This window comes from Dromaius novaehollandiae, chromosome Z, assembly GCF_036370855.1.
Source record: "Dromaius novaehollandiae isolate bDroNov1 chromosome Z, bDroNov1.hap1, whole genome shotgun sequence".
Taxonomy (NCBI): domain Eukaryota; kingdom Metazoa; phylum Chordata; class Aves; order Casuariiformes; family Dromaiidae; genus Dromaius; species Dromaius novaehollandiae.
In genome coordinates this window covers 47812315-47839632 of record NC_088132.1, presented here as the reverse complement: position 1 = coordinate 47839632, position 27318 = coordinate 47812315, and the positions used below count along the sequence as shown (strand labels likewise).

The window sequence follows — 27318 nt, the reverse complement described above, 5'->3', positions numbered from 1 at the left end:
CAGATTTCTTTTATCTTTGGTCTGGACAAATGTTTGCCTATCAAAACCTGATTGTTTCTTTTGAGCAGTGAAGCTGGCTGACCTACATGGCCTTCAGGTTTGGTATTGCAGTTCACAAAAAGCAGATGTACAGCTTAAGGAACAGTTTCTTCTTCCAGCTCTCTTTCAGTACCAAAATACTTCACGTTGCCAAGCCATTCCTAAACTAAAGCTAACCTTTAGGCTAACTTTTCCCAGACAGACACTAACAATACTTTAACTCCTAACTGCAAGTTAAGATATGTTTACACAGGATGCTCCAGGCAAACAAGAGCTCACTCTGTACTTGCTTGGAGCTGGAAAAAAGCCATATGACCACATTTAACACAGTACTGAGCTCAAGTTAATACACTCTGTCTCACAGCTGCCTCTGAGCAGGGTTTATCAGCATGATGCTTGCACTGTCAGGTGGTCATTTTTCAGCTTGGAGAACAAGCAGAGCAAGTTCATATCTGCCTAGAACATAACATGTAGATGTATCCAGTTACTTCATATTCACATCCAAGTCTCCTCTTGCTTATTTAAATGGAGCCCTTCCTTCCCGTTGGAAGCCTGACCATCAGCATTTCTGTCTGATTGACTCCTCTCTCCCCTGCTACGTCCCCTCATCTTGCCCTAGTTCTTCCCATTAGCTTTCCTAATGCCTTGTCTTCTCCTACCAGCCTGTCTTCAGACTATTGCACTTGTTTGGCAGAGGAAAGGTGCCCTCAGAGGCACAACACCAGTCTCACACTCATTACCGGGGTTTCGTCTCTCCAGCTAGTGCAGCTTTCCGTTTCCACCTTGACCAGGTTATTCCATATTTCCTTTTCTGTCTGTAAAATGTTATTTATAGGGTCATTATAGGAACCAGTTAACTATTGTCAGGGAAATTCTCTAATGCTTTTGAAGATAACTAAGTGAAAAGGTCAGTAGAGATACTGACTTACTTTGCAGATATGCACAGAGCTATTTTGGTTTCTTTCAGCTTTTCCCCCTATTGCATTGTATTTTCTCTAAGCCAAGACTTTTGACTACAAGACCAGGCCCATATCTAGGATCCCAAACATGACTACCGCACGGCCAGTTATAAGTGACACTGGAAACATTTGGTTTCCTTTGATAAGCAGCGTGATATGTCTGTGCTCCCTAGGATAGCTTTGCTGAATTGACCTGTCTTCAAGCAGCCTAAGAAATTCTCTCCAAGAGCTTTTCTCCCCGAATACCAACCAAACATCTGTTTCATTTAACAGTTTGGACCCAGCAGATTGGTGCAGCAGCCCTGGCTAATGGACACAGTTCACAACAGTTGTGCCAGCCCCCGGGGAGTCCAGGAAATGGGAAAAAGCCCTGGCAGATTTGTCATGTGTGTGCATGCGTGGGTGAATGCTTCCCAGCCTAATCTAACAACTGCAAGGAGAATTTCACACTGAGGCTTCTGGCTCTTCTGCTGATGAATGAGGCTTTGTACAGTTCAGTGGTTCCCAAGTGTGGTTTGAGGAGCTCTTCCAAGCAGTCTGCACAGCTGCTTTTGTCAGAGGGGGAGGGAGCATCTGCCGATTTAAAAGCATTTCTTCCAGTTACAGCTGAGTCTGAGCATTGCTTAGATTTTTCACAGCATTTTAAAAGGACTTTTTTCAGTATAAGATGCTCCTCCACGAATGTCTTTTGTTCTTGCCTTGTGTGCTTGTGTGTGCATTTGGTTTAGATTCAGTGGTTTTGTGCTGTAACACGTGGCTCAAACTAGCACTTGAAGGGGCAGGTATCAAAGAAGAGATACAAAATGCCAAAAATGCTGGAAAAATTAAAAGCCACAAAGAGGACAGAATATACTAAAATCTTTCACTAGAGATGTTACATCCTATTTGCAGAAAAGAAAATAGCTGTAGAAGTCAGAGGCTGAGCTGTGTGAAAGACCATAATCAGTACACACACAAAATTCAGTTTGATTTTTTTTTTTTTTTAACACTGTCCCAGTGTTTTGCATTTATCCAAGCGTGGTATATGCTACAGGGAGACATTCCAAAGGATCTTGTGGTACAAGGAAAGAAGACATTTATTTTTAGTGATCTTACACACTACATATACATATGTATACATAGTATATGCATACATATATGCAGACATGTGTAGGCATGCATAGTTCAGTTGGAGAATCTCTGATTTAGTTGCATGATATTACCGGGTCCAGGAATGCCAAGGCTTGCTCTTTGCTTGCCGGGACTGTCACTTCTTAGCAGGTTACCATCATGGTAGTTCCTTGGCGGGGGGGGGGGAAAGGTGTCCTTGCAAGTTTTTGAAACAAGTTGAAGTTTGTAGTCACTGTGGTAACTTAAGTCAAGTTAAGGTACTTTAAGAAAAGCAACTTTGAGCAGAGTTGTTCTTGTCCTCACTTTCTCTTTCTACACCATGGGACACTTGGCTTCTTAGTGAGATTAAAATGCAATATAATATTTAGAATCTGCTGGTTTCGGTACAAATTTGATTCAAAGCATATTTGTACAAGGTCAAAACGCTTTTAAGTTTTCTAGATGCTAAAAGCCTAATTCAAAACACAGTGAAATCAATTGGACTCTTTCCACTGACTTCAATGGATTTTGGATCAAGCGCTAATTTACATAAAATGAAGTACTTTCTTATGCCCCAGAGCATTACATAACTTGAGAAGCACTTTCTGGAGAAGGGTGTGCTCACCTTCCTCTGAATTGTCAGGTGTTAGCTGTTACCAGGATCAGCTCTGATGGCTCAATCACATAATGCTTTGCTGGAAACCCTGTTTCAAATCATTTTTTCAAGTCTCAAGTTGGATAGCGTTATGGCAGCTAATCTTCTTTTCCAAAAACAGAACTAAAACCTACACATCCATGTCTTCAGGAAAAGATGTTCTTAATATCAGAAACTTCATGTGTAATATGTATTTTTATATATATATGTATCATACATATACATGTACTTATTTTACCTTTCTCTGTCTATGGATGACATTATTCATATTTAGTTCTAGTTCTGCAGCAGTCTGAAGTGCTGTGCAGCAAACAACATACTGTATGCCCTGGCCAGAAAAAGTGGTCAGAATCCTACTTACAGATATTACATCATTAACTACCTTGCAGGCTACTGTGAGCAGAACAGTATAGCAATTGCGTTGACAGAGTAAGGTAATTTTATAATATCACTGCTAATTAATACAGTATTATGACTTAATTCAGGAATTAGTCTAACAATTCGTGTTGTGTCATATTCTGAGTAATGCAAATTAATTGCACTGCTTTTTTGTTTATATTCTCTTCTACCTTCAAGAATGACTTGCTACTGAAAGTGTATGTTGCTAAGCAAGTATTCAGTAAGAAAAATGCAGTAAGAAGGTCCAGTCCATTAAGAGAACAATTTCAATATAGCTTCAGCGAGTGAGTTGAAATGCCTCCTTTTAACTACTCCTACACAGAGGAACAGGCTTAATAACTAGCAACGTGGCTGTCAAATTCCTTCTCTAACAATTGGCCAGTTACATATCAAAGCTGAAGTTTCACCTCACATTTTGTCGTATTCAAACATACAACAAACCTACCCACTTAGCTTAATATAATGTTAGATGTTACAGATTTTCTTACCCAGGCAAACTTAAGAGAAGCTGTGTTGTCAGTGGGAACGAGGCATGAATCTAGGAGATTCTTGGATTCCCTGTCTCTGCAACTACTCTGATGCTTCAGAAAACTCCATTTCATTTATGTTGGAGACCACTGCAGCAGATAATGCCACACTGCACCAAGGACTGAAGTTCATTCTTAGCCCTAGCAATGCTTGCTTTTGTCATATGGCATTAACACTTATGTCATGTGGCTTTTCACACTTAGCACTGAAAAGCAATTATCAAAACATCAATGCAAAGTGTCAGTGGAGATTTTTGCATCGAATCTTAGAAACCGTCTTATGCCAGTTCTGTTAAACACCAAGTTTGGTGGGATTTTTAATACAAGACAGGTGACAAAAATCTCTATGAGAGATCAGGTCTCTGCAAGGAGCAGTTCAGTCTCTAGGGCATAAAAAGTGCTCACTAATATAACCAAACATCATTTATGACAGCTGTGTGCGTCTGCTAAAATAAGAGCATTAGAAATATTATGTGGTAGAAGGGTGTAATCTATGATATGATGGAGGAAATACACAAGTGAAGTCTATATTAACTGTCGTTCAATTATCTATGAGACTAACTAGAACAAGTTTCTTCAGTATATTGGCCAAGCAGCCCCCTGGAGAAGGTCGGTCTGCTAGCTGTGATGTATATTCTTTCCCATTGTGGGGACCGTAGTAGCCAGAAGGCTTCATTCCTTACACAGCAACTTATTTTTAAAGTTTTTATCACTTACTGACTACAACAGGCTGTTCATATGTATGTGTAGTGTCTGAGAAATGTGTTTCAAAATATGGCCTTAAGCACTTTGCAGACACTTTCAGACTTGTAAAATAGAGAATTTCCTCATCTATCAACAACTCTCTCAAGCTCTCCATCCTCATACCTTTAGGGAGCTTTTCCTGTAACAGCTTGAATACATGAAAAACTGCTACTAGGGCATGGGACACAAGGAAAACAAACTGCTATACCTATAACTGCTTTGTTTTAGCCCTGATTTACCTCAACTAGCATGAATAAGGATGACACAACTGGTCCTAGAAATCAATGGCTGTGTGTGAAGAATGAAATGAACCATTACTCAGCATTAGTCAACAAAACATGATTTCCTTAATCACACTGTCCCAGTGTCTTGTTTTCTTCGTATTTTTTACTTCAGTTGGAAAAATCCATAGCAGTATAATATTATTAGATCCTAAGAAAAAGGAAAGATGCCATATGACCTCTAGTGAAGTACCTTATCAGGTAAGCTATTTATGGGGTTAACTGGTGAAAACAGCATTACTGACATCTGATACCACAAAGCTTCACAGTACTTTGCAGGTCAGCATGAGCAAATTCTGCCTTTGCATAGAGCTGGCCAGATGTCAACCAGAGCCAAAGAAGAAACTGCGTCCGCGGGTGGCTGGCATGACATGGATCCTGAGAGGATAAGCCTCTCTCGGGTAGGTTATGGGGAGTAGTCCAGGCAAAGCCCTGCACTAATACAGCTGCATGGCTTCTGGCACGCAGGGTGAACAGGCAGAGTAAGCCTGTATCAGCCTATACAGAGCTGACACGCGTGGACGTCGCCTCGCTGTGACACCATCCAAAGTCAAGCCTTATGTCAAAGAGGGCTTCAGGGAAGACAAGTAGCTGCACAACTTTACTCTTATCAAAGTGTTATGGTTCTGCTAGAGCAGTACAAAATTAAAAGGAGGTAGGCGCTGCCTGTTAATAGAGGAAAAAGCATGAGTCTTTCATGGAGAGCTTTGAAGCAAGAGCAAGCAAGAGGCAAGATATGTTCTTACAGCCACAGCTCTTCTAATGAATAGTGACTGTCTTACAGAAAAAGCCAAAGGTTTTCTTGCTAGGTTGTGGCAATTTACATTCATTCTAACTCTTAATGAAGCCCATATTTTTGTTTGTTTTCTTATACTTTGCAATTTGATAAAATGAAGTTTGGTGGGGGGGGTGAGGAGATTTTTTCGGTGGCTTTCATATTAAAAGCGGAATCCAAGGAAATCAGTTTGTCTCACAATTTTTAAGATTCACTATGCTTTTCCTGAGGAGACTCAGGTGTCTGTAAAGGTCATGTGAGGAAGATGAAAACTAGGCCTTATGAGGCCTGCCTTGCTTCAGTGATGCCTCAAGCACTTAAACCTGGTGTAGAAGTACTACGTGGTGTAAATGACACATAGGACTCCCCGCAGTAAACGAATTTTAACCTATATCATAAGATACCCAAAGCGATGTCTTGTAATGCATATCATACACTCTAAAAATAGAACAAAGTGGTTAAATTTGGGCCTTTTGTGACTTCAATTAAATATGTAAGAATAAAAAAAAGTCTCAGGTATTTGCATCTTTCCTGCTAGTTGTGATCTTTAAACTTCCAGGCATTACATTCATTATCGTTTTGCTGTAGGGGGTTGACCAAAACTTTTAAAAATAAATTCCCATTTAAAGTTTAAGGCTCCATAGATAAAGTAGTAGAAAAGAATAATGCGCTGAGCAAATAAAGGCTGGGCAAGCTTCCAAGCATACACATATATAAAGACAGGGTCAGAAAATTGCTAAGTTGATATAATAGGAGGCAGCAAAGATAACACTTGTGTATCTGAACTGTCTGACAGAATCTTGTCTGCTCCCAGTAACAGGAACTAGTTTGCTGGTGCTTTTTCTCCTGAGAAGACCCATCAAAGTACACCACGTCCCTATCAAACAAAGTTATTTTTACCCTTCACTAAGAGTTGCTGCAGCAGTTGTCAAAATCTTTCTTCCTCTCTGTCAAAATCTCTTTCACACACACATGCACTCGCACAAACAGAATTCTGCCTTTGCATAGGTCTGATAATAGATAACGAAGTAAACTTTCATGCAAGAATGCAAGGCAGGCACATTAATACCTTCTCCTGGCATGAAACTGTCTTGCCCTGTTCATGCCTTCTGTGTTTCCCATGTCAAGGGGTAATCGCCCTCCTCACACACACATACGCTTTTCCCAAGCATTTGCTAATGGACGTGATGTTGTTATACTCTTGGAGATGATCAGCAATGAAGAAGGAAACTCTTTGGGAACATCAGCAGAGCGTAAACAGCATTCACTGAGATGTCAATTTTTCTGCAAATCAGTGTCATTTATAAAGGGATATGTGACACCAACAAATCCATTAACGAGAGAAAGTTTATGCTTTTATAGAAGCACTGTTTCGTTGCATTAGATTCACTTTTCTGGTTTAAAAAATGTTTCTTTTTCACAAAAACAAGGACTACCGTACATGTATATGGTGTCTGACAGAATCTGATCTCATCTTAGCAATGCAAAGTAGGTTTGCGAGAACGGAGAAAGAAAATGGAAAAAGAAATAGCCCAAAAGCAGTATATTTAACCTACGCTGAAGTGGGCTGTCTCTTCCTTCTGATAAATTCTTAATGACAGACATATCTGAGGGGAAGTTTAGCTCTGGAAGCTCAAGAAATTCCCTGACATGACAGAACTGATCTTCTCTTGCAGATACTCTTCCTAATTCTCCTCCTCCAGGGATAAGCTAAACATAATCTTTGTTCCAAAATATTCAGAATTTTTTTCCGAGTCACACAACATCCATGGGCTTTAAAACCCCATTAAACTGAATTATTCAAAATGGAAAATCTTCAAAGAACTGGTTGTAAGTTTTTGCCAAAGGGAATTTTGGGGGATGTGAAGGGGGAGGGAATAAAAAGGATATTTTTCAGCAAGCATATTCCACAAAGGCACAACAGTCCTTCAAATGTATAAACAACTTATTCAAAGAGATTAATTTCAAATTTCTGGATAACCTTCACCATACTGTTACACTGAGTGGCAATGTTAATTGATCAGATTAGACTATTTCAAAGTTAAAGAAGCGTTAATTACTGGTTTCATTTTATAAACAAAGAGATTGGATCTCAGCGTGTTCATTCCAAGTGGATTGGAAAGGAGATTTTGCATATAAATGTACTTTACAATTCTTATAAACTCTTTTTTAAATGAAACTTGTTTTTGCTCATTTGCATATTGTGTTTTCATGTTGTGCACATCAAGGAAGTTTCAACATCCAGGAACAACCCTTGTCAAAAAACCCTGAAAGACATTTTGGATCCCTTTCATAATGAAAACAGACCCTATCCTGTGCTTTGCGTACATCCACGCAGATTAACCTTAGACTCACTGACACATTTTTGAACCCTGAAAATAGCAACAGAAGAATAAAGGTTATTATAACTTAGCCCATTAAATGATAGAAATTTTCATGAATGGGCATCCAAAGCATGACAATATAGTCAGGCACAGGTAAGCACTGCCTCACTTCATTACACTGCAAACCAACCAAGCACAAACCAGCTCTCCTCAGAAGACTGTAGCCATGTTAGCGCAGTGCCGTGCCCCTGCAGATACCCTCTGCTGAGAGTCTGGGTATATTGATTTGGGCTCAGCATTGTAATGGCAGGATGGACTAGACCTACATTGTACCCAGTGGGTGCAGATTATGATGAGAATAGGTACACACTTGGCAAGTGGCCAAGTATACATGCTCCTTTCTAGTCTGGCAATTCATAAATTTGCATTAAATTCAGAGGGTGAACTTCTAGTTGCAAGGAGGTCACTAGAAAAATTCCTGCCGACTTCCCAGGGTCCTGGATTTTAGCCATGTGGTACTCCAAAGGCTCTAAGGAATGCAGGAATGCGCAGCGGTAGCCAGGACAGACGGCATGGCCTTAAAGCACTGACCTGTGTGAGGTTAGGCAGCTCTTCCAGGGTCTGACTGAAGTTGGGATACCACGCATTACCAGCCCTATCCTGCGAAGATGGCTGTATTATGAGTTTACTTTCCGACACTGTGAGCAGCCGTGTGAACAAGGGAGGCTACAAAGCATTTGCCTACATCTTTGGAGGTTAATTTCCCGTATCAGCAGGCCTCATCCCAGGATGTTTCCCCCTGGAAATTTTGCAGGGGTTGGTGACTAGCACCCACAATCACTCTAAGCTGCAGATAAACAAAACCCACTAAAGAAAAAAGTAATATATGGCAAATCGCTGATTTTCTGAAATGAGGAAAGGAAAGGTATTTGAAGAAGCTGTGCTAGGGCCTCACCTCACAGGTGTAGCACAGGACATAGTTGAAAAAACCCTCACCATTTACTGTAGTATGGGGGCTAGGGCAGAAAGCCGTCAGAAGACCAGAGGTTGAATATATGGCCCTGTCAGACATTATCGCCGTGAAGCAAGAGGTCGAGAAGCTGCTGGAAGGTAAGAGTTGCACTGGCTGCTGCGGGGGGCCCAGTGAACACCGTGTATCTGGCCTACTTCATCTCATCCCAGCAATGACCTTCATGTTTAGGGTGGGCATTGATTTCTGACACTTGGTCAATACCCTTGCAAAATGCCTTCCTAAAAGAAAAGAAACCGGCAAGCCATTTTGTCTGCAGGAAATGCATGAAAAATTTCTGCATTTCAGCCTGTGGGACAGCTAAGCTGCCTACTTCCTGGGAAGGAGCCGCGACCAGAAAAATCTAAGTAGAGGCAAATACATAAAAGTCTCCATACCACAATCGAGGGTTTCACATTTTTTGAGGATGGCTGCTTATGCTGTGTCCTCCTCCAGCTATTCTCGGTTTTCAAAGACCAGTGGCTCCCAGCTCAGCACGTTGTTTTGTGAAATCCATTCTCACATGCACCACTTTCGCTTCTGTACAGAGACCTTCATTGCATTTACATCCAGTAAATGTAAGGTATTGCAGACTTGGTTATTGCAACTTGCTGATCTCTGTTTGAAGCCTAGCTCTGTCTGTTTGGGTGGATTCATCTCACTTAATTTTATGCATGAGAAAGCTGTTTAATGCAAGGTACTCATCTCAGGTCTGAAGGAGAGAGAATGGCCTCACCAAGGGACGATGCAGCCTTTCTGAAACAGCTTTCTAATGCAGAAAGAATGAGTCATCTTCCCCTCCAGTATCTGCTGTTTGAGTTTGGCTCTAGAAGGCGCTTAGGCAACTAACATATATTAGACACCTTATTTCTTGGTGGCAAAAGTTAGCTGAGACGAATCCTACCTTCTCTTACTAGTAAGACTCCTATTAGTAAAATGAAGCTAATCTTTCCCATTTCACAAAAGTATTGTAAAGCTAAATACACAAATCAAATTTTGAGAGTTTGTCCGAGAGCAATAGGACTGTGTAAGAACCAAGGACAGATAGAGATATTTGCAAAAGAATGATTATTTTCTATCAAAATGAAATCCTGACTAAGAAATTTACAGTGGGTTGCTTTAGGATCACTTGAGTTATATCAGAGATGTTGCTCCAAACAGGCAGGTACTGTTACAAGCTTCTACCTGAAGCCTTCTGCTCTGTTTCTTTCCTCGGGATTTGCTTTTTTTTTTTTTTTTTTTTTAACCGATCAGCAAGATTCAGTCTCAATTTAGTTTATAATACTGAGCTATTTTAAAAATGGGGGGGTAGCAATAGGGGGAGAAGCTAATCTGGATAGTCATTTTCTAAACATTGAATGCCACATATGAAGGAGCATTTTAGCATCTCCCAAACTGCTGATCTGGATTGCTGGTTAACATATTTCCAGTCTGATGCTTAGGTTTGAAAACAGGTGACACCAGCAATTTCAGATCTCTCTTGGCTATGCTTAGCAGTTACTGGAGTTTGCCAAATGCTTATAAGTGCTTGAATAAAAAAGGCCTAGAGGTCTGGGAACATGCTGCAGATTGATTTAAATGTACTAGGATACTGCTTCAACTTTTTATTACTTCTTTAGTTAGGAAGTGATGAGACTCCTCTGGGCTTGCCCATGGCAGTAAGATCTAAACTTATGTAGATAGATTGGGTGATTTAAAACGTGAAGAGCCTCCCCTTCTCCCAAACGTTGTTACAGTTACAGCACTGCAGTAATCGAAGTGGTTGTGAGCGACTGGAACGCGGAGATGGAATTCATTCTCCTTACTTAAAATCGTTTCTATCCCTGTGTCTACAATAACAGTAATTAAATAGCGTTTGCTGGACACTGTTTGCTTGGTAGATACTGGAAGAGGATAACATCCACAGATGCAATTTAGTAAACTATTAAACCAATGTGAGATTAGTACTTGGAGCCGCAGGAAAATGGAAATGTAAAGGCCTGATCTAACGGTGGCTGCATATAATCACAAAGGAAATGTTATGACTGTCAGTGTTATTTGCCAATATAAACACAGCAGCGAGGGAGTATCACAACCCATTATGGCATATAGTTATACCTGTAGGAAAAGAACCTACATTATGTTTTGTTCTGTTTTATTTTTATATTATCCACTGCCTGGGATCCCAATACTACTAGAAAAAAAAAAATAACACTAAAAGATGATCATTTGATCACGGATAGAGTAACTGTGATTGCTATAGCACCACTAAAGTTAGGGGAATCTGTGAAATTAGTCTGTCCTGTACCTCAAAAGCTGTCCCACTATTTCTTTTGTACCGTATAACCATTTTGTGCAAACTCCCATTGCACTAATGTTATGACATGCAGTCATACAAAGGATAAATAGTAACCCAAGAAAAACTTTCTTGGCAGCAAAATGAGTGAAGACAAGGCTTTCTTTAGTCCAGATCCTCTGCTTGCATAAACACAGATAAATGTGTGACATTTCCTGAAGTAAATCTCAGAGGTTATCATTAACTTGTTGTGAACTATCTAATTCTCTGTGGAGTTGGCTCATTTTCCACTGGAAATCAGAGGACTTGATTCCTTATTAACCAGCCCGTCTCAGTTGTTGAGAGCGCAGGGTGATTTTTCCGCTCTCTGACGCCTTAACAAGCAAAAGGATGCAGGACTGGCTCCCAGCTCAAGGAGAGCTGTGAAGCTGCATTTCCGATGTCACCTTGCTGTCCCTGTGTGCCATTTTCTGAAGGAGAAGGTTTATGCAGGGCCTCTGTATTGAAAGGTGGCTGCCTACTGGCATGGGCCAAGGCTTGGAGGTGAAGGGGAGGGAGGAGCAGGGGGAAGGACATGTCTGCAGGCCCTGGAGCTTCTCCAGCGAGTTAGCAAAGGAAGCCAGCACCTCGGAGCACTCCTTGGCCCTTGGCCTTCTCTAAGGCCAACACCGACGAAAAAATTGTTGTTTCCTTAAGTCTGAGTGCCCAGACTGACACAAAATAGGCCTGTACATAAACATGCATACACACACACAAACATAAAGTAGATATGAAAAGACCAAAACATACTGAATAAAAAAAATATATACAACTGGGCAGCCCTCTGCTCTGTCCTTCCCTGCGACTGGCAGGTTTGGGAGCCGGGCCGGGCCAACGCTCCGGGCTGCAGAGGCAGCCAGCAGGTCTGGAGGACCCTTGCTGTGAGCACTGAAGCTCTTCCAAGGCGCTGGGGCTGAGGCCAGTAGGGAAGGGAGTTATTCTAAAGGCAGCATGAGGTGCTTCTCCTCCTGCTTGAGCCAAGCCATCTTCTTATGGCAGATACCCATTTGCCATTGGATTGCAACAGCAAAAGTACAGGGCTCACTGGAATTATACAAACCATGCAAGGGTTTATACTAAGACTTAAATGCAGTGGATGCCCAAAGAGGACTAAGGACCCCTTTGCCATGCACAGGTAGTTTACATCCCGTGCTTCAGCTTTTCCCACCATCCTGGTCTCATGTATAGAGGTAGTGCCTATCCCATTGCCTTTGTGCTTACAGAGCATGCAGCCCATCGCAGTATTTCGACCAGAGTCCCCCAGCCCCACCTGTAATACAGCTCCATCATGACAACAATAATCCTTGAATCCTTCCATTCTCGAAGGCTACGCTGCATCATTTAGACACTACGAACTGTGAATAACGGGCAGAAACGAAGAGGACAGCCCTCGCTTAAAATGAGCAGCTTCACAAGCAGTGCAACGAACACGGCCTCCTTTCGGACGGACATGCGTCTCCCTGCAAAAGCCTCCGAGTGGCTCTTGTCTAATAACGTACCCGCACTAAAAGCAGCGTTTCCCACGGCAGAGGTGCTCCTAACAGCTCCTTCTTCTCCCCTCTGTGGAAGCTCTCGGGTATCTAATAACAGCAGAGCTCGCAGCGTGCCTCCCCCCGCCGTGGGGGGATTTCTTGCTTCCTCTCTGCACATCTGCCTTGTCCATTAAAGTTACAGGATTTTGTATCTTCGAGACCTGTTTCCCCCGCCCTGTTAAGTAGGCTGCAAATGTCCAGCAAGTTAGAAATCAACTGGGAAGAGAGGCAGGGAAAATCATGCATACAGAGATGATCGCATTAACATTTTCCTTTCCAAAAACAGGCTAAAATGAGGATATTTTAGAACAGTCAGCAACTCCGAAGCCTGACTAACACGGGGCTGGTGCTTTCCAGCACCCTAGGTGGCCGAGTAAGGGAAAACCGTACTGCTCGGTGCGCCAAGGCACCAACTCAATGCCCGTGGGTAATGCTAGGCTGCCTGAGTGCGGGGCGCGTGGCCGCGGTGCCGCTGTGACCTCTGCGAGGGCTTCGCGGGCAGCACCCGGCACTGCCGGCCCCGGCAGCACCGCAGCTGCAGCAAGTCGAAACCGCGCCGCCTCCGCGGGGCACAGCCAGCTCGGCCCTCGTGCGGCGATTGGGCCCAGCTGAGTTGGACACGGGATGGCACGAGTGGGAAAGGGAAACTAAACACGCCAAGGAGCAGGGCTGCAAAAAAAGCCGTGGGGCTGGAGCTGAGGAACGGAGTAGGAGCCGCACAGGGAAGCTGAGAGAGGGGCAAAAGCAAGGAACGGAAGAAAAGGGTCTGCAAAGAGCTGACAGCGAGGGACAGAAAGTGGGGAAGAGTGGAGAGAATGAGAGGGACTTAAGGGGGTAGAGGCAAAACTAAGGAAGAAATGCAAAGGGAAATGTGGGTGGAAAGGGGAATACTGGCAGGCAAATGAGGATTTGAAAGGAAATATGAAAAAATGAAGAAGAACCTAGAAATAGTTTACAGAGGTAGCTAGATAGCAATCAGCCTTTCAACTTTTTTTTGGAATAAAGAAGAAGAGGTTTAAGAAAAAATTGTTTTCTTGAGGAAAAAAAAAGAGTTTCACTCTTTACATCCTATACATGAGGACGATACCAACCCTGTAACTTCTCTAATAAGCTACGTTAAAAGAAAGATGGGAGAAAAAGGAGCAATGAGAGAATTATGAAGTTAAAGACAGAGGCTACAAATGTATGAATAAATACTGGCAATCTCAGACGCCCCAGAAAGCAGATTTTGGGGCTGTTCTCAACGCCTGCAGGTGAGGTGTACTCTGGGGGGCTCCTGCCGCTCTGCAGCCCCGAGCTGGTCCCGCCGAGCTGCGAGCAGGAGGCAGAAGGCAGGCTGCACACCGCACAGCCTTGCTCCCGTCCCTTGCTCATCAATCAACCTCATGTTAATGCCCTTGGAGCCCACAAGGATGCAGGCACCTTAATCAGGCACCTTTTTAGGTTTTCCAAACACTGTGGCACATGCCAAAATTGTGACAAGTGTAACTTAATCCTCAAAACGACCCATCTTTTTCCAGATGGACAGGGAATAAGCTAATTTGCAATGGGGAAAAATATGCTTTCCAGATCCCCAAGCTGACAACGAGTCTTGGCAACACCAGAGATGCAGAAATTAATGAAAGGCAGGGGATAAACCAAAATCACAGTGCAGCCTCCAGTCCACAAACCAAATCAGCATGTTCAGTAGGAGCTGATAACTCAGCTTTGGCCTTGTTTCCAGTGCCCATTGGATCTGAGCCCTCAAAATATGTGACACCCCCGACTGACTTGTACTGCAGGTGGAAAGTACCAAGAAGTGCAGGGAACGGAGAGCATCTTTGCAGCAACCATCTAAGCAGCTCCCAGCCCAGGCCCCGTGCAATGGGGGAGCTGAGGGCGAATGCGGTTTGCATGCTTCCTATGTGGACAAAATAGATTTTAACTTTCTTTATGTAAAGCAAACCGATTACATTGCATATCTATTGGCAGATTTTTCCACTCTGTGCTGCTTAATAAGGGCGGCAGTGTGTGTCTCTGGGTTCTCCTCTTAAACTATGCTCAGAAAAAATAAGCCCGGAGGAAAAGAAATAGAAAGGCCAATGTCATTTTTCTAAAGATTTTTCTATTGTTTTTAACTTGTTCATGAGAGCAATGCCAGAGGAGAGGATTCAAAAATTTTTTTTCCATCTGAAGACGGCTAGATTCCCTGAGCGCTGTAAAAGCAGAAATAGTAATTATGCTTTTATTCCTGTTGGAAAGTCAAGTGAAGCCCGAACTGTTCATGTGCTGGCTCACCAGTAATGCAGGAGATGCAGGGGTGCCTGTGGGCTGGCGTGGGGCTTTGCTTGTGTGACATATCTTTTTCTGCACGAAGAAGGGTCTGGGAGCATAACGTATTTACTAAGACATTATCCACAGCATCTTTCCTTGGGAGATCTATGTTAAAGAGACAGGTGGTGAGAGCACTAACAGCATCCCTCGGCAAAAGCTCGACAGGGCCGGGCGATGCACCATGCGCGCGCGGGGAACCGAGGGCAGCAGCGGCCCGCCCTGAGGAAACCCTCCGAACTTGCCGGAAAGGCAAAGCCCCTGGAGGGCTGAAAGAGCATCGACACAGCAGAGAAACCGCAGTGGTGAAATGGACCCTGACAGCAGGTGAATTAAAATATACCATTTGACCCTGAATTCTTCCAAGCCGAAAACTGCCGAGGGCTCGCAAAGCCTGCGAAAGCACATGGCAGCATGAGCCAGGGAAGTGGGCAGGGTCGGAGGCGCGGGAGAGCAACACCCCCCGGCCCAGTGACCCTGGCCGGCGCAGCACCCGCAGCAGCAGCACCCAGCCTTGCCCCTGAATAATGTTGCCTCCAGAGTGCTGGTGAGTACGGTGGGCCTCCAAATTGCCCTGCTCAACCGGCTGCCACACCACTGGGCACTCTTCCTCCTGTCCAGACTGCTAATAAAGTAGATGTATTAACACACATGCTTATTTTAGAATAATAGCTTTGGAACTATATTATTTTCCTTTTATTTTATTTTTAAATGAGCATTTTTAGGCAGCACAGTAGAGCGAAGAAATCAAAGACAAAGTTCCTGCAGCCGCTCAGATATTCACATCAGCACTGAGCGCAGCGTGCTGCCATACAAGTCACTGAATAATTCAGACCGTTACGCTATAACGAAAAGTCACCTATGTTTTTTATGTAGCTCAAAACAATAACGGTATAATTCACCTCAAAAAGAGATGAGAAATTCAGTGCCACTAAATTACAGCAGGGAGATGAAGCCCGAGCGCCGTCAGGCTGAGCACAGGCAGGTGCCTGGAAGGCGCCGGGCGCGCTATGAGCTGCCCCGGGACAAAGGCCGGTTCTGCAGGAGCCGGGCTGCAACCGAACGGCAGGCTTGTCTGCTTCATGCTCTGTGTCAGGTTGCTTTAGAGTTTTCATTCTCCCGCTTTAAAACATCTTCCAGACAAACTTAAACAAAAATCTCTCTCCTTGCTGCTGTTTTTTTGGTAATAACTTTAGTTTGTTTTTTTCCTAAGAAAACAATAATAACCACAGTTTTCTTAATTCCTGGCATCTCTGTTTAACTCAGCTTAGAATATAACACATTTAATGCACTCAGATAATGGGTATAGAATGAAAACACACGGGTAATTTTTTTTTATTAACAATAAAGTCCAGCCTTTCACAGATCCAACTTGGTACTATACAGGAGCAGGACCCTGAGGCAGTCAAATTGCAAAATCCGTATCAAATGGAGTAGTGGAGTACCAGACGTGCACTTCCTCACACTCCTCTTCTGTGCCATGGGCTTTCTAAGGCATTTGGGAACTGATCATAGTTGTAAGGCAAAATTTTTTTGTCAGCATTCACAAACCTAAGCTCAGGAGGAAATATGGAAAACTTAGCAGTGTAATTCTGATCTAAAAGGCAATGATTACTATCCTGCTCAATCGGGTCTTTTCATTCACAGCAGGAACAAAGTAATTTTTCCTCACAGTTCAGGAGAATACCTTGACCCAGGGCTGGTTTTCTGAGAAGCAAAGCAGGGCTTCCCTAAAAATACTAACAAAATGCAAAATGAATTGATCTCTTTGCATTTCAAAGGAAAATTAAAAATTTTCACTGGAAACATGAATATAAGTAAACTCAGCCCAAAAGCTATTTATTTAACTGTTTTCAAATTTCTTTAACGTGTCGAGTGTTTGGCTTCCTTAGTGAAGAGAAATAGCCAAATCCCTTCCAGCTCTCGCTTTTTGTTCTTTGATACCAACTTTTTGATTGTGATGTAAACCCTTTCCTCCTACCATTCTCCAGCTCAAGTCCAAAGGAGGCAGCAGCCCCCGTGTCCCCCGCGTCCCCCCGCGGCGGGGCGGCAGGCCAGGCCGCCAGCCTCGCGCCCCCTCCGGCGATGCCCCTGCTCTCTCGCCAGGCATCGGAAAACTAGCAGGCTCCTAAATTAACCGCTCGGATGCCCCACGCAGATCAGCCCCAGCCACAGGAAAAATCCTTCAGTAGCACCAGGAATGAAACACTGAAACCAGAAGCGGCGAGGGGCCGGGGCGGCGTGGGCCCCGAGCGCCACCTCGGCCGCGGGAAGCCCCCAGCCGGCGACGGCACACAGGCGGCGCAGGAACCTGCTTTGGCGGCCGCAGGCGAAGGGTAAAGGGGACAAATTTTGATGCGTAAACACATCATTTGTTTGGTATGTAGCATTATCTCACACCTCCTCCTCCGCAGCAGCAGCTTGGTCCTCTGCTTAATGATGTGATCATCAGGGACAGCAGTTACTTCCAGATGTGACGGCAGGTGCAAACCTGTTTTGCAAGCTGCCCGAGAAAGCAAGGGCAGGCAACAGACCTATATAATTATGGTGACCCAACACACACCCATCAACGCAATAGTATGATGGTGCAAATTTAGCTTTCATTTGCTCAAATTAAATGTTTATAGAATAAATTGCCCACAAAGAAATACAATAGTAACTCCATTTTAAATCTTTTATGTGTTAATTATTTAACATTGCAGTAATTACTGTTCAGTGCCATCAAAACAATGGATACAGAAATATCCCTTAGGCATCCCCTTTTTATAGGCTCTATGTTCAAAAAAGCAGTGCTGCCAATATTCACATCTGTTACCAATAGTGTACTCATTTGCACAGGCCTCACATGTTCCTGCCTGGTGCTCAAATCGAAAGTGTAGCCTCACTGGCTTTGCAGCTTAACGCGCATATGAAACCTCTGAGCAAGTCACTGTGTACTGATCAAGGGTTTGTCAGGAGGAGGGACAGAGAAGATCTCCATTCCCGGTACTCACCGCAGCTCTTCGCTTTCCGTGCTGGTGCCTTGAGCACTTGGGGTCTTGCTTGTCCCTTAAATACCAGGCCGGTAAATGGACTTGTCAGGGAAGGTCTTGTGCCTTGACCAAACCCCTCTGAAGCCCAGGCGGACCTGCTCATGTGGACAGCTGTCAGGACATGGGCTTTGCCTTTGGGGAAATACAAGCGGCAGTAACAAATCTACAGTTACATGGTAGCTGCAAAAAACCACCAAGTTCTTGGAATTAGCCCACAGTTCCTTAGGTTTAACAATTAATTTACAATAAGAAGAGAGAGATGAAGACAGGGAGGAAGCTCTGCTGAAACAACAGACACAGTCAGTTTTGAAGCTGGAGGAGCGAAAGCATTCCTTGTGCGGGAGAGCAAATGCTGAGTAAATGCAGTGATGTCCCACAGCCAAGAAGGCTTACACATGCCCTGACAGAGAATTACAGTTCAATAATGACAACTCAAAATCGAGAGATAAGGTTCAAAATCAGCTAATGCAAGAGACAGATAAACAGGACATTTCCTCAGCATTAATTATGGCAAAGTTTTCTTTCGAGAAGAGAGGTCTGCATGATCTTTTTTTTTGCTGATGGGAAACTCTACCATGTCTTAGCCAAGAAATTTCACCTGTTGAGGATCATTTGCATCATTTCTTCCCAGACAGTCATGCTCTGCCTTGCACTCCTTTTTTCTGCTTGCATGCCCTTCTCCAGTCCTCTTTACTCTCTCTTTCTCCTTCCTCCTTGTGGTGTTTTACTAACCTTTGAGCACAATGGGGTTATGACCTAGTCCATAACAGGGACTTTCACAGACAAAGTAGTTCAAGCATGAAAAAAATGTAATAGAATAATTGTTTCAATAACCCCAGTGAACTGCAATGATGAACGCATCCCAGGTGTGCTTCCCTCCCCAAAGTGATGTAGCTCCAGTAAAGCTAGTTCACTTACTTCAGGATTAACTGACATAACTGGATAGAGCATCTCATCCATAAGACCTGCTCTCTCTCAAACCTGTGTTTGCAGTCCATTTTGTATTGAAGTGAGGTGAGAATCGACAAGGATTCTCTATTTGTACTGAAATTATTGCTTCTTGCTTAAATATGTTCCATTGTTTGCCCTTGCTGCATTTTTAATAGACAAAAATATTATGAGCGCTTGGATTTTGGCTGTGTATCGAAAAGTAGATTTCCGTAAAATAAAGAGCAGAGCTGCAGCCCCAGGAGTCACTGGGAATTTCACCCTGAGTTCTGGGGATCCATCCTGTCACCCAAGGTGTCTAGGGAGGACTGGTAGAAACAGGAAAAATCATTAGAGAGCTGGCTGTGAAGTACAGAAAAAAGAGAACTGAATATTGGGATCAAATTAATTTGAGTCAACATTGTAAATGTTCATGAAAGAAAGCAGCAGAATACAACATATTTAATATGTGGATTGTGTGCTTCTTTAGTAGTGCCTTCAGTTCAGCCGGGGTGTGAAATTTTGTTTTGAATACCTTTCTTTTAAAGACAACAGCAAACTGGAGGCATTTTAGAGAGTAACAAAAAGGACTAAGGTTTTGGAAGATTATAAAGAGAAGTTATTCTAGACAGAATCCAAAATGATCCAAGCCAAGAAAATGGAGTGGAAATACATTAATTGCCTCCATAGCCTTGTAAGGATGCTAGCAAGGATATTGGGACTGGGACACTACCTGTCAGTAAGAAGAGAAGTAATGGGATTTAGGTTAGCTATGGAGAAAGTTATGAAAACAAGAGTTATGCAATGGAGCAAGTTGCCAAGGGAGGCTGCAAAATTGCTTTCTGTGCATATATTCAAGGTTATACGTGACACCCATCAGTTAAGACAGGTTTAAGAACAACCAAATTAATCCTTCTGTAGAGGGGAGGACTGACTGACCCACTCCAGGTCTGCTCCCCACAAAAACGATCCTACATGCTATTTCAACAGACTTAATGACCTGCTTACTTTGTTGCGTAGAAAATATTAATATTCATTGCTTATTTGACATTCGCAAACTAGAGAGAAAGACTGTCTTCTCAAATATACTACCAATCTGCCCAGGTGTCTGGAGTAGAAAGCACGGCTGCAATATAATTTGGAGAAGAGAGCAAGTAAAACATAGAAAATACTAAAAGGGGGGTTGCATGATATGTCATTCATCTTGAGAGGTCATCTGTCATCAAGTAGCTTGCAGCGCAAGACTGATCTTGTCACCTACAGTGGAAAATTATTTCCATCTTTACTGAAAATACCTCATTTGGCCAAACAAGGGCAGAAAAACAAGCAGCAGCAGCAGCACACAGAACTGTTTTATATGCAGCTATGTGATTTCTGGCCCCTTCTGGCCCATCTTAGACTTTTCTGCCCCTGAGGCAATGCTCCAAAATGTTATCACTCATTTTTGCCTGAAAGGTTAGCCAATATCTGGGGCCTCACAGGTTGTTTCTCTTAAGAGGAGATGGGGTCAGTTCCTTCTTTGACACGGCCTTGTTTATTTACAAGGAAAGCAGCAATGCCTGCTTTCCTGACCATGGGAGGCTTAAACAAGAGGAGGCGTTTTCCTCCTCAAAATCCCAAGGCCATCGTCCCAGTTCAACTTGCATCCTGCCTTGGGAAGCAGTTTCCACTTATTTAATTATTGCTAAACAAAGGGTCATCCCATTGTTCCCTCATTTAATCTCAGGGTCATTCAACTGTTCCCCACATTTAATCTCAGTGGTAGTTGTCCGGCGTGCCTATCAGGCCCAGTGGTCACACAGGGATCAAGTGTTTGCTTCCCAGCAAGTTGCAAGTATAAAATTTGGGCAAGTAGAAACAGCTAAAGCTTCAGGTACCTACTTGCTTTTTCAACATTGCATGAAAAGCAAGCTATCCTCAGGAAAATTAGAACAAATCAGTATTAGGTAATAAAAGCATGGTTCAAACCATGGCTTCTGCCAGATCTTGAAAAGTAACTCTTGGGGGCACAGAAGTGTTTTCACCTACATATAGTAAAGTGCTGAAATAGCCTGCTAGCATGATCTCTGGTTCCTGTCTCAGGTCAAAAGGCTCCTCCCTGGTATTCAGTTTGAAAGATTGTGTGTCCTTCTACTTCATCCTCAGGACAGGAGGATCCATGATGCAATTGCTGAAGAGAGGCATACGTTCTTTGGTGTTTACCTACTTTAACGGTAGGTTGTTTGCTTCAGCACGTAACACCTCCTTAGAGATATTTTCAGCAAATCAAGGGACTGGAGATCTTGCATCCTAGTGTCATGCTCCAAAGCACTTTATTACATCCCACTTTTGCTGGCAGTTCTTTGAAAAACATGTACTCCAAAAGTGCATAAAGGTGTGTATACTTGCCAAAATGCATGTATATACATGCATGCTCAAATAGCAATGCAATGCATGCTCAAATTGCAATAGCAGTGCATGCTCAAATAGCTTGCCACACATTTTTGCCAAAAACAAAGATCTTATCTTCACCATCATCTCATCACGCATCTCCTATTTTTAGTCATATTTTTATTGGAAGAATTTCTTAATGTAGTCTTGGCCCCTTTTATTAGCTTGACAATGCTTATATACCCATGATGCTTATATAGCAAGAATTAACAAAACTGGAAAGCTTGAAATTTCACAGATTAGGCTTTGCTCTAATAGATCTACGTGCCTCGTGTTGCCACAGGACTGGCTCAAAATCATGTCCAGCCTCATCACTCTACTTCAAACGTACATTGTTCAAATGCTGCAAACATGTACTATAGGATTTGTTTAAGTGTACTCAGACATATGGCCTCCGGCACTTCCATCACACACATATCACACGCTAGACTGCATTTACACTGCATGCAGGACTGGCTAAAACCAATGCGCAAAGCAGACGCAGAGCAGACACGCCTCTGCAGACTCCCCAGGATGTTCATTCATTGCTAACCTGGTGGAAAGATGTTAGCCAACTGTGCGAAACAGCATCTTTCCTTCTAGCCTTCCCAATCGAAGTCTGTGTGCCCAGGACAAGCGGCCTGCCATCAGGCACCCAGACGGCGGAGCTACAGGAAGACTTACGCGCTGGAGCCCTACGTTGGCCGGAAAGCCTCCATCACACTCCTACCACTGACTCAAGGACTGGCTCTTTGTATTATGAAAGCAACATTATTATACTGAGTACCAGAATGTGATCATCCTTGCTATGACAGAGGGCTTTTGGCCACAGAATTCATGCTTTTGGTATATCTCTTACAATAATTGAACTTCAAGCTCTAAGAACGCTCCAGGTGACAATCTGAGGCACCATCTCCCATTAGGTCCTAAAGAAGACTATAAAGGACTGCAAGCCGCAAAACACTGCAAGGTCATGACAGCACCTGCCTCCTGCAGGACTCTGAGAGCTGGTGGTACTGATACTGCAGCTGATGCTCTCAGACATTCATATTCCAGGATCTGCTACCTTGATACCAGACTCAGTTTCCCAAGAAAGATTATCCAAGAGATTATCTTTTAATATTAACCCAGTTTCCCCCATACCCACTATGCCAATCATAGAGAAATCGTATTTCTCTGCCACTCAGATCGTTTTATTCCACTTTGGGAGTGTATCTACCAGATAAACTTACAGTATTAACATACTGCTGAGAGAAAACTTTTTAAAAGTCAGAGTAAATAACATTATTTCTATCTTGATGTCTCAGAGATATCTATTATCTTGGCCTTCTGGCTCTCTCTAAAAAAACTCCTGGCTTTGGAGCTTTGGATTTTTTCTGCCAATGTGCATCTGGTATTCTTCTCTGCATCTAATCCTCCTACTGAAAGTCACTCCGTCTTTTCCCATCCTCTGCCACCTAATTCCAAAAACCTTTTCTCAGTTTCTTCCTTTAGTGTGAAAAAAAATCGCTGTATAGTTCAAGACCTAAATACGACAGGGTATGCTACTGGGTCGCCATTACAAACCCCGTGCAACCAGTAAAAATCTTTTCTGCTTTCATAAAAAATTGCAGCCACTAGGAGAACTGGGCAGATACAAATTGCAGTGGCAGCAGGTTTACATGCCACACTCTGGACAGCTAAAACAGCTCTTGGGACACACCCCACATTCCTATCTAAGGTAGCCCCAAGCTCACATCTAAATTGAAACACCTGACAAATGTCTTTATCATGCCCAAATTCTTACTGAAGAACATTGCAAGCCTTGGATGGTGCAGGACCCCAGCATTTAACTGCAAGACACCAAAACCCTTCCCAAGAGCATCTCCCAAGAGGGCAAAGAATCACCCTGTTTCTGTTCAAATGAGGGCTTTTAGAGCTTGCTCTGCACGTGCTGCAGGTTGCTATTCCCCATTTAAATTTCAGGCTCAGTCCCCGGCAGTCTGGAGCAGATTTCTGTACGACAGCTGCTGCACGCTCTGTACGGAGTGTTGTGAAACACAGAAATACAGAAGTAGATGCACTCAAAGAAGCAGATGTTTCTTATCTGACAGTAGCTCATGTCCAGACATGCCTTGCCTGTCTCTGTCTTATAACCTGTACTGAAGTGTCCATGTTAGGTCTGTGGTGGCCCCTGGACCCGAGCAGGGTTGCATGCCTGGTGTCCAGCAGCAGGATGATGCTCTGGTTGATGCTGTCACATAAGTGACAATAATTAACAGTCCTCAGCAGGACCAGTTACCTGCGGTGCATCTCCACAGCTGTGGCTACACTGCTGCTGACTGGAGGTCTGGTCCAGTTGCCCCGGCTCATGCCCTCAGGGGGTTCGCGTCCAGCCTCAGAAGACACCGATGGCCAAACTGCCCAGCTTCACTCACATCAGCTGCCAGACATGTAGCTGGACAAAGTATTTCAGAGAGCTCCAACTAATGTAAAATAACTCTCTAGTTTGAAGCCCTCATTCTCCTTTTATTTATTACCGGAGAGTATTGGAAGTAACTCTAATGCAAGTATATGTACAACCAAGGAGGAAATCAAGCCATTAGAGCACAAATGTGTGCTGCTCAGGTCCATGTCTAAAAATACGGTCCTGAATTTTAAAACCACTGAGTCCTTAGCAGCTGCCACTGCAATCACCAAATGCTAGGATTTCTGTAAAGAATAGTGGGGGTAAAACACTAACAGCACTTAGGACAGCAGCTGTACTAGTAGCATCGGGATGAAGAACGCTCGCCTCCTGTCTCCGACTAGGAGAGCGTCACCCTTTCTTTTGCAGTTCCTATCATTTCTTCCTTCCTTTTGTTCTTTCAGTGACATCTAGTAATGGCATTCCACTAAAAACCTTTCTACAAACCCTAATTTCTGGGAGTGTGTTGAGTTGGGAGTGTGCTGAAAAAGGGAGCTCTTTATCCCATTCCCTGAGCGCACGTGTGTCACAGGCTGCTAGGGCTGCAGTCCTGCTCTCCTCATGATGGATGCTTGCTAACGGCAATGGGCTGTGTGAAACGGATAGCATGGATGTGACTGGCAAAGACCCTTCTTCTCAGACCCTCCTCTGCATATCAAAAAGGTGCTTAAGGGATTACAATAAAGACTCTTCCAAGTGTCAGAAAAAGAGAAAGGAGCCATTAAGTTGGGTTTTTTTTTTCCCCTGCATACAATCTTCAGGAAAATGCTTTAAAAAAGAAGTTGAAACATTTTAAGGGAAAAAAGTATCCTTCCTGGGATATTAAACCTCCAGTGGTTTAAAAGAGACAAACAGCCAAAATTGTATTTCAGTGCCTTTACTTCTGTAATACAATGATCAGGCAGCTATAACTTACCATGTTAGCTATTTCTCAATGTACTTTTCCACGTGGAATCTGAGGGCCTCTTTCCAGTAGGAAATGGTATCATCATGCTAATACAGTTTCACTGACATAAGCCTCTAAAGGAGATATAAGGGACTGAACAAACTGGTTACTTGGTTCTGATGCTGTCCCAAGGGCACTGCCCTGATGAAAGCTGCATTTTATACCAAGAGTTCCACTACCAATAGGAAATTTGGGCAAATTCCCAACTGTTTGCTTGGGATTCCTACAGAAACATTCTCATGATCTCTTGTGGACCAAGATGAGACTTTGCTGTCAGTTAAGTAGTGATTCATAAATGTTACTGCTTATTATGTTTCTGTATGATACATAAATCCCTTACAATTTCACCGACCCTAGAGAATGGTCTTCTCCTGTCTGTAGTACTTCTGTCAGAGCAAAGTAGTAAGAGTCAGAGCAGAAGCTAGTTGGGATATTTCATTGGATTTTTTTTAAATGGCAAAAGGCCTTTTTACATTAAAATATAAAACTTTATCAAAAAAGTCAAAATTCCTGACAAGCCTTCCATGGAAACTTAAGCAGTTCATTTGTTCTGTCTCCAGTATTTGGCTTCTGGGTTTCTTTCACTCTCCTCCTCCATTTTTGCCTTTTGAAAAAGAGGGAAACACTCACTTTCTGCATGTCGGGACAGTGTCGACATGACAGTGCTTCTGTACAGATAAAATGTGTAGGGGACGTGTCCCAGAGGGATAGTCCAAATTTCAATGCCTGCTTGGAAAGCACTTTAATCGCCTGTGATACAGAAGTGAGATACCACTTCTGCTAACGCCAGTGCTGGCCAGAAGTACTTTTCAACCTGCTAATAATGAGCATCGGTGTAAAAGTACAGAGATGCCTGATTGCTAGCTGAGTAAATGATACGATGCAGCTGTCTCTGAAAGGTGATGAAAGGGAAGAGCTGTCTATTCTTTGCATGCTTTTTTCTCATTCTCCAGCACTTGAAAAAACTGGCCTGGAAATAATAATACTTCCTGGTGTCACAGCCTGGGACGCTGACGAAAGTCAGAGGCGAGGAGATGTCTTCCCCCCGCCAGGCCCCTTGTCTTGTTAACAGAGGAAAGGTCTGTTCCAGACCCAATTCAAAGTATTTATTTAATTACTGTATTTCTTTCAGATCGGACAAGCTGACTTCTAAGACATACTGACTAACGTTTTCAGAAAGAAAAGAGCCTTGCCTTGCCAGACTGTGTCTGTTGTGTTGGCGCTCACTCAGCGAGGAAGAAGAACGGTAAAGGGCTGGAGTCGCATTAGAGAACGTCCTCTCAGGGCAGCTTTCTGCGATGGCTTTGAACTCGCTCATCATTATTTTATGCACCCAATCTTCTTTCTGCTTGTAGAAGGGAGGAAGCAAAACACACGAGACTTGCCTTTAGGATTTTTAATCAAAGCTGCAACTGTCCTGATTGCAGCAGTGGATTTTCGAGCTCTGAAGCAAGTGGGTAAATTAAAATCCCATGTTCCTGTGGGCTATGAACGGAGTTGCTTGAAACACTCTCTAATGAGCAGAGCCCGCTCCCACTGTCAGGACAGGGATGCTCAGCCCATGTCACGTGTAGGGACAGACGGAGACTCGGGCTGCGGGCACCGACTCGCAAGCGGAACATGGTCTCCCTCCCGCATGGCGCAGGACCTTCAAGTCCTTAGGAATTTTCCAGCGGGCTCCCATCAGGTCCGCCTAGGCAGAACTGAGTACCAGGGAAACCAGCAAGGCACGCGGCAGAGCAGGCAAAGGGCCGGTCATGTCGAGAAGCCCCTTCCCAGCACACATCACGGCTCCCCAAAAAGCCAAAAAAAAGCACAGACGCATCTGGTCTCCCGAAACACTGGGTACCAAAGTCAGGGTGAAAACGGGATGAATCACGGAGAGGCTTTCCAGCCAGGTTCATAGCTTTTCTAAACCCCCAACCCACAATACTGCACTGACCACACGGCCAAGTTCAGAAGGTTTTTCCCCTCCTCGCTCCCCTTTCGCCGGGCTGTTACCCGCAGTCGCTGCGTTTGCAGGACCAGATTTCCAGCCAGAAGCTGCGCACCGGCTGCCCGGTGGCTGTGACCCCCCGGGGGCGGCCACCCCGGCCCGGGCACCCGGCGCACACGAGCCCGCTGTGACCCCCCGGGGGCGGCCACCCCGGCCCGGGCACCCGGCGCACACGAGCCCGCTGTGACCCCCCGGGGGCGGCCACCCCGGCCCGGGCACCCGGCGCACACGAGCCCGCTGTGACCCCCCGGGGGCGGCCACCCCGGCCCGGGCACCCGGCGCACACGAGCCGCCAGCGGCGGGGCCGGGGCCGCCCGGGCGGCAGGTTTGGGGCTGCGGGCGGGGCGGCGGCAGCCCCCGACGGGAGGGGGGAGGCGAGGGCGCATCCCGCACCCCCGGGAGGGGGCTGCCCCCTCCCCCCATTTGTTTGCTATAGGTGGCGGAAAGATCACGCCGTCATTAAAAGCACATCCCCTCCTTTGTGCCGGCGCCGGGAGCAGACGGCGAGAGGGGAAGAGGCGCCGAGCCCGCTGCCCGCCGCCGCTGCCCGCGCTGCCGCTATGGGGGTCGCCGCGCCCGGCGGCCGCCCGCCCGCCCCGCCGGGG

The 27318-nt window shown here is 44.4% G+C and overlaps 2 long non-coding RNA genes across 5 annotated transcripts in view; one reads left to right on the top strand and one right to left on the bottom strand.

Moving 5' to 3' along the window:
* LOC112980264 (uncharacterized) overlaps positions 1-5987 on the top strand; it is a 490489-nt gene extending 484502 nt beyond the window's left edge. For all 4 annotated transcript variants that reach the window (XR_010386267.1, XR_010386268.1, XR_010386266.1 and 1 more), the window contains one exon: positions 1272-5987. This is a non-coding gene — a long non-coding RNA (uncharacterized LOC112980264). The remainder of the gene's footprint in view (positions 1-1271) is intronic.
* The window catches only part of LOC135325060 (uncharacterized), a 56918-nt gene extending 30204 nt beyond the window's left edge, over positions 1-26714 (bottom strand). Inside the window, exon 1 of the long non-coding RNA XR_010386282.1 lies at positions 25911-26714. This is a non-coding gene — a long non-coding RNA (uncharacterized LOC135325060). The remainder of the gene's footprint in view (positions 1-25910) is intronic.
* Between the last annotated feature and the right edge of the window lie 604 nt (positions 26715-27318).